Source organism: Sitophilus oryzae, unplaced genomic scaffold, assembly GCF_002938485.1.
Source record: "Sitophilus oryzae breed Bouriz unplaced genomic scaffold, Soryzae_2.0 scaffold_682_pilon_pilon, whole genome shotgun sequence".
NCBI classification, from domain to species: Eukaryota; Metazoa; Arthropoda; class Insecta; order Coleoptera; family Curculionidae; genus Sitophilus; species Sitophilus oryzae.
The window spans coordinates 2,090,563-2,106,403 of record NW_022147287.1 but is presented as its reverse complement, the minus strand read 5'-3'; the positions used below and the strand labels follow the sequence as shown (position 1 = coordinate 2,106,403).

The window sequence follows — 15,841 nt, the reverse complement described above, 5'->3', positions numbered from 1 at the left end:
CATAAACAAAATACAAACATCGTTAACTTTTTTTTTTAAATTGGCACGTGTAAAATTTTCAATTTAATTTTCTCACCCCATAGTTTGAGTTCGATAACCATTTACTTAACCACATTACTTAAATATGCTTATTAAGTTCAACTAATTCATATTATTAAAACATCTAAAATACAAATATGTATTTTTAAAATTAATTCTAAGTTCATCTCATCTCTCTTAAAAATTGCTAATTCTCAAAATTTCCCATTAAAAAATAGACCAGATATACCATATAAAATAAAATAATTGAAAGATCGGGCTACGGAAAATCACACAACTTTTCGGAAAAATTTTGACACCTGCACACACACAATCGTCAATTAAAAAAAACTACTATTTTAGTATTTTAAATATTTTAATAAACGCAAAAATAGAACAGTATTTATAAGGTGAAGTTATAAAAATTTGGAAGAACTAATAATGCACTGACGCACACAAAAATCAAACGAATACTAAATTTCATTTATCAAAAGCATTCGATAGTCGTGGCTCAACGATAACCATTTAGTCGCACGGCGAGGTTGTCACATATGCTTTAGTATACAAATGAATGAATGGTTTTATTCGAATAAAACCATTCGATAGTTGAAATCATTCATTCAGTAACCATTCGATAGTCTAATTCATTCGATAGTTCCCATCGCTAGTTATAATGTCTTGTTTGAAATATGGGCTATGAAGTCAAAAATAACCGACCTGAGGTCATAACATGGTAAAAATAGAGATGAATTTTACTAAAAATAGTCATAATTTATACTACCTACATTTTAAAATGGGAAAGAAAGAGAAAGAATGTGGTAAAGTATTTTTCTTTTTAATATGTGTATGTAAATGAATTTCCCAATAATGAACCAGGAAGACAAAAAAGTGTAATAACTGGCATGGCCGTTTGAACATTAATCCAATATGGATGAAATACCTATCTACATATATTCACTTCTTAGTAAATGTAAATAAGATATTGGTAAGAAGTGGATTACTGGATTCCCAAGATAATTATGTCTGCAGAGAAAATTTTTCTGTGAGATGTAAATATGATAGGCCCTAAAAAATTATGCGCCATTAAAATTTTATGTATTTTCAACAATTAATTTTAGAATAAATCGCTATTTTCAAGGTTCTAACCTAACTTTTTTTCTGCCAACTTCCTTGGTACACTTTTAAAGTTCTTAATTAGTTAATTTAACTTGTGGTAGGTAGTATTATTCATAAACGTCTGTTTATTTTTCTCAGTAGTTTAGAACAATATCACAAAAAATATTTTTTGAAAACAAATTGGATAAGAAAATGGCCGCTAATGGTGTTTTTAACTATACGTCTATGTAGTTAGGTTTTCCATAATTTTAAAACCTTAAAGTCCGCTTTCTTTGTATGAGGTTAAGATTTCTTTAAATTAATAACCTCAAAGGTCAAGATTTCTTGTTTAAGGTATTTTTCCTTCATTTCTCGAAGTCTTGACTACATTCTTGGAGCATCGCCGGTAAAACAGAAAACTTTTATTTTCTTTGAGTGACAGTGACAGTCGACAATGATATTTTATGCTAAGTTCAGTAATTACATCTTCGAGCAATCAGATTAACTTTTCACAGTAATCATGTGTCCTAAAATGAGAATCTTTATTGAGAGTCACGTGACATGTAAAATATTTATCCTTTTGCTGGCCGATGCAATTACCTAAACTGGCCTAAACTAGAACACTAACTAACTAGAAAACTAAATTAGATTTCTTTGCTTATGATTTTTAAAAGTTTTGTGTTTTGGGATTGTGAGTGTTATTACAGAGGACTTTTTGTTTTTATTGCACATAATGGACACGTTTAAGATTGTGACGGTAATTAAAAAGAATCGCATTGAATATTCTTTCGTTCCCAGTCAGTGGGAACAAGGTAATGTGCTATGACGTAATAATCCCTCGAAAACTTTTTTAAACGGATATCACCCCGAGCAGGTAGCATACCTATTGATACTTATGTAGCTCCCACTGAACCTCACAATCCTTGCAGGGAAGATTGGGAAGTGGCCAAGCTAGTAATAACAGAACAAAAGCTGAAATGGGCGATCGACACCTTTCAGCCCTATAAAGCAGCAGGAGTGGATGGGATCTTTCCTGCCCTTCTAAAGGAGGGTCAGCAAATAGCTACTCACCATCTACTAAGCATTACAAGAAGCAGTCTAGCGATGGGATATATACCAACCACATGGAGAAGAGCAAAAGTAATCTTCATACCCAAAATAGGCAAAACTGACTGGACAAATCCCAAGTCATTTAGGCCTATTTGTCTCACATCGTTCATACTAAAAACGCTGGAGAAAGTAGTTGACAACCATATTGGAGAAAATCATCTAAAGGTTAAACCACTGCATGATAGTCAGCATGCATATAGAACGGGCAGATCCACAGAAACTGCTCTGTACCAATTAACGGAGCTAATACAGACAAGTCTGGATAGCAAAGAAACAGCAATTTGTGCCTTCTTGGATATTGCGGGGGCGTTTGACAATATACCACATAAGGTGGTCAGGCGATCTCTAGAAACAAGAGGGGTGAACAGAACTATTATTCGCTGGTTTTGGGAAATGCTGTCAACACGAACAGCAGAGGCTCAGATGGGCACCAAAACTGTAGCTGTTAAAACAACGCAAGGAACTCCACAAGGTGGAGTAACCTCCCCTTTGCTGTGGAGCTTGGTAGTGGATGAACTACTAGACGAATTAACTCTAGCGGGAATACACTGCATTGGGTATGCAGATGACATAGTCATCATCGCTCGGGGGAAAAGGCACCCTGTGTAATATTATCCAAAGACGACTCCGTATCACTGAGAGATGGTGTAGGACTGTCGTGCTGAGTATCAACTCAGACAAAACCGCGATAGTGCCATTCACCAGAAAGCGAAGTCTGAAAAACTTGAAAAGAATTCAACTAGATGGAAAGGTAATACTGCCAACACAGGAAGTTAAATATCTGGGAATAACCCTGGACAGTAAACTCCTGTGGAACAGGCATATTAAGAACACTACCAGCAAAGCCATAAAGGCTCTCATGATATGCAGAAGACTGGCCGGAAATAGATGGGGCTGCTCCCCTAACACTTTGCGCTGGATGTATACCATGATAGTAAGACCCATGATTACTTATGGAGCAGTTGCCTGGTTCACAAAACTAGAGCAACGGACGGCAAGGCTAAACTTGTGCAAAGTCCAGAGACTAGCATGCGTTTGTATCACAGGAGCCATGAAAACCTGTCCAACAGCAGCAATGGAGGTCATTCTAGATCTAACACCACTGCACATTGTCATTGGTAGAGATGCCCATGCGACAATGATTAGAATGGTCACTAACGGAATTAGAACTGGGAGAATTGTCAGATCAGGGGCTTGGAACACCCTCAAAAAGGAAATACCACTCCTGAAACTCCCAGTGGACGATATGCCAAGAACGTACAACTTTGAGAAAATCTCAATGTAGTATTGAACAATAAAAATGATTGGAAGAGCGAAACGCTTGCCCAGCAGTTGAAAGACCATACCATAACTTGGTATACTGATGCTTCCAAGACCAATACGGGAACAGGGATCGGAGTGTTTGGGCCGAGAGCTAAATACTCCGAACCAATGGGCACTTACCCTAGTATCCTACAGGCAGAAATCTACGCTATCGAAAGATGCGTACAACTTATCTTAGATAGGAACTATCGGAAACAAGAAATAGCCATCTTATCTGATAGTCAAGCAGCGTTAAAGGCGATCAACTCAGTATCAATCAATTCGAAATTGGTCAAAGAATGCATAGAGAAGCTGAATAAATTAGGCAAAGAAAACAAAGTCCTCCTACACTGGGTGCCTGCTCTCCAAGGGATAGAAGGCAATGAAAAAGCAAATAATCTAGCTAGGAAAGGAGCGAACACTCCACTAACTGGACCAGAACCGTTCTGCTTTCCAAGTGGTAACCAACTCAAGGCGGAACTCAAGAACTTGGAAGATTCCATCCGCAACCTGGAATGGAAATCTTGCAATGGTTTAGGACACTCGAAGAAGTTTCTGAGGGCTTATGATCAAGAAAAATCACAGATCTTCCTGGGTCTGAGTAAGAACAATCTTCGGATTGTCACGGGGTTTTTAACAGAACACTGTCTCCTCAATGAACACCTCAGTAGATTGAAACTAAGAAGAAACGGCGAATGCAGATTCTGTGGGGAAGATGGGGAAAGACCAGTACACCTCATCACTGAGTGCGCCGAGACGACAACCATTCGTGCCATGAATTTTGGTACGACTGATATTGGAGATGGAAAACTACCCTCTATAAAACCGTCCCAGATACTGGCTTTTGTCAAACCCCTGGGACTGTATGATGAGTTATGATTCAAGAAAGGGGGACACAATGGATCTGTAAGGTCGAAGTGATTAACCCCCCTCCCACTCATTCTAAATTCTAAAAATCACCCCGAGCAAATTAAAAAAGGTAATTTTTGACCTGCGGTATGTCTGACTTTCTTCCAAGTCAAAAAACTAAGTTACTTTTACCTTTGAAGCATAATAGCCACTTATGAGGTCGAAATAAATTAAATTTTCAACCTAATTTGAAGTCCTCCAAATAAGGTCTAATTTAAAGTTATTAACAACTAAATTTTAACCTAACTTGAAAACCAAACAATGCCTTCGACCCCCGAGATAAATTTGAGGTTATAAAAATACAGAGTGAGTCTTAAATAAATGCAAATATTTTCAGGGCTGGTAGATCTCGACAAAAGAAATGTATTTTCTCTACCGTTTTTCAAATACATAAGTCCAAAATAACCGAGATATTTAACTTTTTTTAAACTAAAATTTTTTGACTTAAATTTTCAAAAAAAGAAAAGATTTTTCTCTTAAATTTTGAGAACCGCTGGATCTTTTCTGGGTTTTCTTTCTTGTAAATTTAATCCACTACCTATGTTGCCATATTATGAATATATTATGTTTTTAGCTAAAATTAAAAAAAAAATCCAAATTTTTTTAAAAAATTTCCAAATTTTAAAATATTTTTTGCTCGAAAAAACCTCATAGATGTTTTCCTGCGGTCGAAATATGAACCTGTAAAAATATTTGCACTTATTTAAGACTCACCCTGTATATATTTTTTATATTAAATTGGCTCTTATTATATTTTGAAGTATCACTCAACCTGTCAGATTATTTAAAGCTACTTTCTTTACAAAATACATCGTTACCTAATTTGAATAAATTATCTATTTGAATAATCCGATAACCAGTTAGAACCAGTACTATATTTATCCAAAGTAAATAAAGTAACAGATTTGTACGTTTTATTATATGACATTATGACACGGTTTCTATCTCTGATGTCCTAAAAATTATGACATAAAAATGTATCTATTTATTTTTCTGCTTTATTTTCGATTTATTATTTTTTTGTGTGGTTGTATGTCTTTTTTATATTCCATTTAAATTAAATAAAAATGTATTTTTTATTGGACTTCGTTATATTATGAAATATACTTAAAGGAAAGAATGGGTTTAACAGAGAGAGTTCTCAGAGTTAGTTAAATTAAAAAGAATTTATCTACTAAGAATACCGACAGAATATAATGCCTTATTGGAATACTGATGGAAATGACGTCCTTCAGTCCGTGTATGGAATATTATATAATCTATGATTCACTGAAATTTGTTTCAATATGCCCCGAATTAACTTGGTAAAGTTATCCAATATTTATGCATGTGGTATGTTCGTTTTTATTGATATTCTCTAGCTATTCGTTACTGTTAACGCATTAATATAAGATTTAAAATACGAAGCGAATTGAATACGACCTAAATTGATATAAATAGTTGGCTATTCTGATTTTGGCTTATGTTATTGGTAATAGAAATTCTAAAATTCGATTATGTATCAGTTGATAACACTAGCGTCAAAACAAGCCAAGTAATAAAAAATACGATTATTTTCTTAATTATTATATTATTTAAATTAATTTTCCATAATAGTGAGAGTAATCAAAATGACCTGAGAAATAAATACATTTAATCTAAAAATTACCAGGGAACCAAAATCTCTCTTGTACTTCATGGTTGTTACCTATAAAGGTTAGAGGAAATTATAGCATCTTAAAAATCTCGTTAATGATGTAAAGGTATTATGAATCTATGATTATTTACTTACACTAGATCGATACGTTCTCAAACTTATCGGCCCTACCAAAACACTAAAAATCTACGTGATATAATGTTAATGTCAAGATAACCTTGTGTAACTAACGCAAGAAAAAAAACATCGATACCGTCCATCTCTCCAACATCCAGCAAAGGTAATATTAGAAAGGCGAATAAAAAAACGCAATGCGTATAAGAGATGTGCCACTAGCGCCTAACGGCTTTCGTCTGGCCACTTATCCGGCCGTAATCAGACGCGAATAATTGTAAAGAACGGGCCCGGTCGCCAGCAAGAAAGCCTGAATTATAGCGATTCTAGTTCTAGATGACGATAATGGCCGGTGTAGAATAGATACGCGACGTCGATTCTAAGAAAATCTCGTTTGCGAGGATCCAGTTGCGTATTACGGGTAGAAAAAGCGGGTAATATTGGTTTATGGGTGCAGAATCCCGGGCTATATAGCTCTGATGGGATGTGTTTAGAACACGAAGAATGACGTTTTGAAAAAACGTACAAGTGTTATTATCTGTGATCGATGATTGGCAAAGAAAAACTCCAGCGCAAAACAAACGGGAACGTTAACTTTTATATGTTTCGTCAAATCAATACGAAGGTAGTCCAAAACGTTTCCGACGTTAAAATCTGTACAATTTGTTGGCGCATCTTTGAAAAAAAAACACTAAGAGTTCAGTCTTTGTAGATATTTTAGATTTTTTTTGAGGTGGTTGTAGACATTATGCAGACCTTTTCAGATCTGTTGTGATACTCTTCTAATCTCCAGTTGGCATTAGCCTCTCGTATTCTTTTCAAAAAATCTAATAACTTGAACACTGAACCTTCCATATCTTTGTCAAGGGCTTATCAGTACTAAGAAACGCACATTAGCCAAGCTATTACACTGACATAGAATAATGTGCTCTGAGTTTTCTAATTCTGATTGACAACATCTGCACATACCTTAGCCCGTCAATTCCATCAGCTTGAAATGTCTGTTGCGCTAACATATTTGTTTTTATTGCTGGTAAACCAACTACAGTTTTACAGTTTTCCTGTCTTTACTATTCTGAGTAAGACTAAAAAGTACGTAAGATTTTTTTACATATACCTGTGACATTATTACCCAAGACGATATATGTGAAAATTATTTTGTATAACATTCGATTTAAATCGCCAGTCGATACATAACTTGAGTGAAAGCGAAATCATCGAATTTCATGAAGTTCGTCGAGCCGGCTCTTGGGCAATTTTTCTCGGGCGAAGGTTAAGTTTATTTTATAGCCTTCGGTTTTTTCTTAATTTTAAAATATTCACAGACGCGTTTTACCTTTACAGCCAATCGAACACGGAAATCTGGTTACATCAGAAAATCTTTGTCGCTTTCTATATCGTATGGTCTAGTTTTAAGTATTTTAAGCTAAATACTATTTTTAATATTAGTAAGTTCGTAAAAAGGTAATGTTTAGCAACAGTGTTCCACAGAGGTCAAATCACTGTTCCACAGACCTAAAATTGCTACAAAACAGTATGTGGCGGATAAATTTCTAGAATCGTGGAAAAAAATCACCAGAATAGAGGCAGGCGCAAGTAGTACTAGAACCAATTGACCAAAATTTACAACAGACCACAGTCGAACCATTCTCAAAGAATCAAAATAGGAATAGTCAAAACATTTATGTCATTGAGTAATATCATGTGCAATGACTAAGCATCTCTTGATGCTGAACTAAATAATATTAAAACGGATTTGCTTCTGATTGGTTACGTTGATTGGTCTGACTCGATTTTTATCTGCATACATACTTATTAATTTTGCTGCCTCAACAGCCTTCTCTTTTACTCCTTTCAAAAGCAAAATATCTCGAGTAGAAACATCGTTTTCTTCTACACAGTAAATACTTTTTCTTGTTTTGTAATAGAAAAAAAAAATGATTTTACAATACTAAAAATCGTCGATAAAAATCACACATAATACATTTACATATTTATGTAATTTTTTGCTCAGTGCTTTTGTAACAACAATTATCCATACAGATGTATTTCTAATTTAAATATGATAATGCTGAAGTGGGCAGAAGAAAAGAAAGATCTTTTTGATGTACTCAAAATTGCTTTGAACATTGCATTGAACACCCACAAATATCCTGGTAACAACGCCACATACTGTACTACGTTTGATAAATAAATAAGTTTTGAGTTTGGAAAAACAACTATGTAATTTTACATCTAATATCAAAGTTCCTAACGCGAATATTTTATTTACCTTATTTTTTCTGCAATTAATATCAATAATTAACTAAATTGTCCAAGGTTAAAAATCAATTTACAAATTATTAAAAATAATGTTAGTAGATATTATTCTGAAAAAAAATAATACCTCAAATATTCAAAAACTATCAAAACTACTTAATTATTAGAGATTTTTTTAGAAATGTCTACTTATAATAATTGAAACTTTTCAAAAGAGATTTCAAAATGTCATTGGAGCAATATCAGGATTTTCATAAAAATGTCATTCAACGTTCAAAAAACAGAAAAAGTCTTAATTAAAGAATTTAGAAATTACATAAATAGAAGTTTCAAGGCCTCAAATTGATCTCCAAGGCCTTGAAATTGATCAATTGAAACCACAAAATATAAATTCAGAAGAAGAAAAAAGACTCAAAGTTTGGGGTTTTTAATTTTTTTTGTCTTTTTTTATTTTTCTTTTGAGCTATGATCAATGCCTAACCAAATACGTTATTACCAATGTCTTAACGAGAAACTCTCGTGATTTCTACTATAGTCACTTACACTTTAAAAATTGACAAAATCTACAAAAATCCTTTAAAAAGGCACAAATCTTGACATTCTTCAGCAGTTATCTACTAAATTAAGATGAAATGCATTGTTTTTTTATTAATTTTTACTGACATCTGCACATATATTTTCGAAGGGTTTGAGATACAGTAAAATTTAATTAACTAAAAAATATATTTCTAACGTCATTGTGTGTCATTGTACTAAAATTGGCACAACCGCAAACTGAAACAATAGAACAAAAACAGTCATATTTAAATAACTATTGAATTTCGCATTTTAGCGTATATCCTACGTGAAAATAAAACCGTTAGCCATTGGCAAAAATGATGCGGATTTTTTCTAAACGGTCTAAAAATGGTATTTTTATCGCTACGAAACTAGAACAGATGATATTAAATTATATAGAAATCGACATATATTATATTGGACGCCGTCGAATGTCTACATGGTCGTACCGGTACTTCACTATTGATCCGAATAAGTCTTCTTCGCTAGTAAAAAAAAACTATATCGAGGTATTAAAACCAACTTAAAGCAGAACTCAAGAACCCGGAAGACTTTATTCATAACCTGGAATGGGGATCTTCCAACTGTCTAATACACTCGAAAAAAAATTTCAGGATTTACGACCGCGAAAAATCGAAGATTTTCCTTGGTTTAAGTAATAACAGTTTTCGGATTGTTACGGGTTTTTTAACTGGACACTACCTCCTCAATGAACATCTCAGTAGATTGAAGCTAAGAAACAACGGCAAATAGGAACTATCGGAAACAAGAAATAGCCATCTTATCTGATAGTCAAGCAGCGTTAAAGGCGATCAACTCAGTATCAATCAATTCGAAATTGGTCAAAGAATGCATAGAGAAGCTGAATAAATTAGGCAAAGAAAACAAAGTCCTCCTACACTGGGTGCCTGCTCACCAAGGTATAGAAGGCAATGAAAAAGCAAATAATCTAGCTAGGAAAGGAGCGAACACTCCACTAACTGGACCAGAACCGTTCTGCTTTCCAAGTGGTAACCAACTCAAGGCGGAACTCAAGAACTTGGAAGATTCCATCCGCAACCTGGAATGGAAATCTTGCAATGGTCTAAGACACTCGAAGAAGTTTCTGAGGGCTTATGATCAAGAAAAATCACAGATCTTCCTGGGTCTGAGTAAGAACAATCTTCGGATTGTCACGGGGTTTTTAACAGGACACTGTCTCCTCAATGAACACCTCAGTAGATTGAAACTAAGAAGAAACGGCGAATGCAGATTCTGTGGGGAAGATGGTGAAACACCAGTACACCTCATCACTGAGTGCGCCGAGACGACAACCATTCGTGCCATGAATTTTGGTACGACTGATATTGGAGATGGAGAACTACCCTCTATAAAACCGTCCTAGATACTGGCTTTTGTCAAAGCCCTGGGACTGTATGATGAGTTATGATTCAAGAAAGGGGGACACAATGGATCTGTAAGGTCGAAGTGATTAACCCCCCTCCCACTCATTCTAAATTCTAAAATTCTAACAACGGCAAATGCAAATTCTGTGGGGAAAATGGGGAAACACCAGAACGCCTCATCAGTGATTGCGTCGAGACGACAACCATTCGTGCCAAGTAACTTTGGTACGACTGATATCGGAAAATTAACCATCAGTAAAACCATCTCGATGATACGGTTATAATAGCCAACTAGCCAACGATATACAAGAACTGCAAAGCATTATAAATTCCGTAGTCCACCATAGTGAGATGTTTGGACTGCATCTCAATGTCTCCAAGACCAAACTATTGGTCTTTTCTAAGACTCTAAGACTCCAATAAATGCACACCTGCGTGTCAAGGGACAAACAATCGAACAAGTGACCTCAAAGTATTTAGGAGCTAACATCAATAGTCAGTGCGACCCGAAAAGAGAAACATTTTCAAGAATTGAGCAAGCGAGAAAAAACTTCGTGAGAATGAAATCATTTTTTACAAGACGAGACCTCAGTGCGGAACTCAGAACTAGAATGGTCAGATGCTACGTCTTCTCTGTGTTACTCTATAGATGTGAGAGCTGGACACTGGATTCACAGACCGAAAAGAGAATAGAAGCTTTCGAAATGTATGTATACAGACTGATGCTGCGAATCTCATGGGTACAAAGGATCACCAACAATGAAGTACTCCAGCGCATGATACTGAACACTATCAAGGAAAGAAAAATGCAACACCTGGGTCATGTGATGAGAGGTGGTAGATACGAAATACTGCGGCTCATAATAGAGGGCACAGTGCAAGGGAAAAGATCAGTAGGAAGATGCCAGAACTTATGGCTAAAAGATTTGAGGAGATGGTTTGAACGCTCGTCTGCGGAAATCTTCCGGGCTGCAGTTTCCAGAGCCACAATTGCCATTTGGATTGCCAACCTTCGGCAGGAGAGGGCGTGATAAGAAGAAAACCATCTCGGATAATGATGAGTTATAAATCGAGAAAGGGACACAAAAGATCTATAGGGTCCTAACAATCGCGAGCTAATATACTAGAGCAAATCATTCATTCGTGATGCTCGTTGGGTGCAGTCTAGCTTGAGGTTGTATACTGAGACCAGCATTGGTACGCTTGATAAGTGTATGCTTAGACCACACATGATCTGCAATATTCGATGCACCTCAAATATACGATGCACTCTGTTCCATGTATAGATGTTTCTGATCTTGTTTTTATTAAGACGCTTCTTAGTACTTCAGAACCTAAAAACAGTTTTATTGTTATACTGTTCCGATATTCACCTGATCATTTCTAACATTTCTTTCAAATATTAAATCGTCAGGAGAGAGCATCTTCTTCAAGCTGACGCACCAAAGAGCCTGTTTTGCGGTTTGCTATAATCTTGTCAATGGACTTCTCAGAGTAACCACTCTGTAGCAAATTCGTTTTAATATTATTTAGTTCAGCATTAAGAGATGCTTAGTCATTGTACATGATATTGGTATTTTGTTCGTTTGAGAATGGTTCGACTTAGACGAAAGTTTTTAGTATGAAGATAACAAAAAGATGTTTTAATGTTTTATAAAGCATTTTGCGTTGTGGTTTAAATAAAAATGTGTTTAAATTTTGAGTCTAGGCTGGGAACAATAAAAGTATGAAACAATAACATTATAAAAATTTTCCTCCAGTAATCTGAATACTTCATTAATTCGACGGTGCCTGTTCCAATATGTGTCCGAATTATCGAAGTTCTACTGTATATGTTGGATCAAAATAAATTAATTTATATGGTAATTCAATCATTTATACATGTCTAGGATTAAAAGTAGTTAACTAGTTCTTGGTGATTTAACTTCGTTTGTTAATTTTATCTAAAAATGTCTAATTATTTCCGTTTTTATAATTTGTTTGTCACGTGTCACAATATCAAGGTTGCTATTAGCACTTATTGATCCAAATATATTTTTAATGTTTATATAACATGACTATATTTTTTTATAAATCATCATTAGCCTTCCATATCGGAACTTTAATAGTATTAAGCCCAAAAGAGTACCGGCAAAACGGCAGTTAATGGTTTAACGATCGCGAACATAACTAACTACCAACCGCTTATCGCGAATTGTCTCTATGATTCATGCCAAAACACATTTTAAAACGCTTTTATTGTATGCAAATTGTTACATTTTCCGTTGCCCGTTTGGCTTTCAATTGTTTTGCGAGCGATTGGCGAATTTGGAAGCGAACCTACAACGCCACCAACAGGCCAGAGACCAAAATTTAATTATTTGTTTAGAACGTTGCATAAAAATACCATTAGAGTTCCATGTTCTGTTTGGGTAGTGATTTAATAGAAATGTCGCAGTTATAGATCCCATTGGCCTTCTTATAGATATAGGCAAAAAAATCACTATTTGTGATATATTCAAAGTGAGATTAAGAGTCTATTACGCTGTACTGTTCGGGTCGCTCTCAGGGGTCGGGTAAAGCGGGTGTGTGGCTGAAGGAAATATACAGGGTGGCCCATCGAAAACGTTCCGCAAGGTATAACGACCAGGGTAATTTTCTTTCAGATAATTCAAAAACACGTCAATTTTGTTGGTGAGGGGGACAATCAAAAATGATTGCAAAATATTCAACCCTCTAAGCGGGTTTATCATCCCCCAATTTTTTTCAAATGGGAAGGGGGGTCAAGTGGTACTGCAATGAAATGGGCTTTTTATTCTCTATAGTTTCCCGCTTCGTTTTTGAAAATGGGTCGAGTCATTGAGAAAATGTGAAGGATTGAAATTTGGAAAGTTTATTTAAACATTTATCAGAGTAAATGATAAGGATAAATTCCTTCGACCAATATGCTGCTTTTTCTTATTATTTCTAGATGTTTACGCATTTTTTCACTTGCCACAAGTTTGAACGATCAGGTGCGGTTGTTGCTAGATGGCTGTTCTGTAACTTATGCGTTGAAGTTCTTCTCAATATCGTTAAACTTTTTAACAATTATGGTGTACTCGCTTGCAGAAAAAGTGGAAATAATCGAACTTTATTTTAAAAATAATGAATGTGGCAATCGGGTTGCGCAGATATTCAATGAACGCCATTCTGACAAACACCTTTATGGCAAAATTGTTCGCAAGTTAGTAGTAAAATTTCGCGAAAATGGTTCCGTTATGAATAAAAAGAGGCAGAGGGAAAATCTTATAGTAAATGAAGCTATGAGGTATTCGTATTGTGCCAAGTTGCCATGGATAGTACCATAAAATAATGTAGTTACTACAACAACAACTGTGGTAACTACATTATTCTATGATAGTATGATGAGTAAAAGAAAATTGGCCAATGAGTCTGGCGTGAATCGTACAAGTGTCCAAAGGATATTAAAAAAACACAAGTTCCACCCGTACAAAATTCAGTTGGTACAAGAACTTACGAAGACGATTTTCATCGTCGCGCGTCGCTTGCAATTTTGTGAAACTATGAGTGAACGACTGGCGAATGATAATAATTTCCTATTTAATGTATGTTTTTCGGATGAGTGTACTTTCTTTTTGAACGGTGTAGTTAATCGGTACAACTGTCGGTACTAGGCTGAGGACAACTCCAGGATTTTTCACGAGGTGCACACACAAAACCCTCAGATATTGAACGTGTGGGCTGGTATTTTTGGAAATTCTATTGTAGGTCAGTTTAACAATATTGAGAAGAACTTCAACGCACAAGTCACAGAACAGCTATCTAGCAACTACCGCACCTGTTCGTTCAACCTTGTGACAAGTGAAAAAATGCGTAAACATGTAGAAATAATAAGAAAAACCTCAAATTGGTCGAAGGAGTTTATCCTTATCATTTACTCTAATAAATGTTTAAATAAACTTTTCAAATTTCAATCCTTCATATTTGCTCAATGACTCGACCGATTTTCAAAAACGAAGCGGGGAAATATAGAAAATAGAAAGCTCTTTTCATTGCGGTACCACTTGACCCCCCTTCCCATTTGAAAAAAATTGGGGGATGACACCCCCGCTTAGAGGGTTGAAGATTTTGCAATCATTTTTGGGGCAAAAGTTGTCCCTTTCACAAACAAAATTGACGTGTTTTTGGATTTTTTTGAAAAAAAAAATATACCCTGGCCGTTATGCCTTGCGAAACGTTTTCGATGGGCCACCCTGTATATGAAAAATTCCGAAATTTTAGTATTCATTAAATCAAAAATAATGTCAATCGTCTAGCCGCTACATGTAATTGACTATCCAGTGGACATGAAGTTCCACGCTCACTATTGGAATTACATGTACATTTTCCTTGGCAGTCGCTGGCAGTCACTGGCAGTTTTATCAGCCTATAATTATTACATGGTTGTCATAGGCAGTCTTCTGCGTAGTCCTTGGCAGTCGTTTGGCAGTAAAATGATATTTTGGCAGTACATGTACATTTTTTACCGAAGTGAGACACCCCTCGGTTTCAACTTTTTCAGTCATTCTCTGTACTCTCCTCTTATTCTCTTTAATAGGCCCGTTAAGTGGTGGGTGTTCCTGCTAATCTGTCAACAAAAAATATCTACACAATAAAACAAGAAGCACTTTGTGAACTTACCTCAAGGTTGACCAGACTTAGGTCACTTATACTTGCTTATACCGTGTGTTGTCGAAAGAACGTTCTTTCTCTACCGAAAAAAATGTTGTCATATTTCATATTACCAGGTCAGCTAATAGTTAATTATTGTTTCACAGATTATGAAGTGTGAGCTTGTATCGCAAGAATTAGCAAAGGTTTTTTAAAAACCATCAAAAAGGCAAGTAGATAATGATGGCATTTCTGCAGCAATTTTTGCGGAAGTTCAAGAAGCAACTACCCAATAGTCCCCCATACACCAGTAGATTTACCCTGCGGATAAAAACTTTGCGTTTGTGAGGCGGACCAAGTATGTGGCAGGGCTAGTCTTTGGCGGGCCAAGCCTACCACAGGCCAAATCCGCAGATTTGATCTGTCAGATTAGATTGGTCTAAAAAGACGAACGAAGGATACAGTCGACAGACCAGTCTTCGTTATCCTTTTGCTTCTAAGCGGTAGTTTTTATTCGGATAAACATTTATTGATATAAACGTCGAATTTTGTCTCAGAGGAGGATATTTAATCGGACAAAGATCTAATCGGCGGGCCAAGTCCCCAGGCCAAAATACGAGAGTTTTGGTACGTGACAGGCCAAGTCCGCAGGCAGGGTCCACAGGCCGGATCTTCTGCTGTATGTGGGGCTATTTACAACTTGCGAAGTCTAGAAAACAGAGTTTCAGTATTTCACTAGTGGAATAAAGTCCAATGTCACACTAGTTCATATCAAATAAACTTTTAATCACGTGATTAAGCTTGACCGGCACAATGTTACATA

The 15,841-nt window shown here is 35.7% G+C and overlaps 1 protein-coding gene across 1 annotated transcript in view; it reads left to right on the top strand.

Annotated features, from left to right (window-relative positions):
- Window positions 1-15,841, top strand: part of LOC115888055 (tyrosine-protein kinase Src42A-like) — a 98,394-nt gene that overhangs the window by 14,314 nt on the left and 68,239 nt on the right. The window lies entirely within an intron of this gene.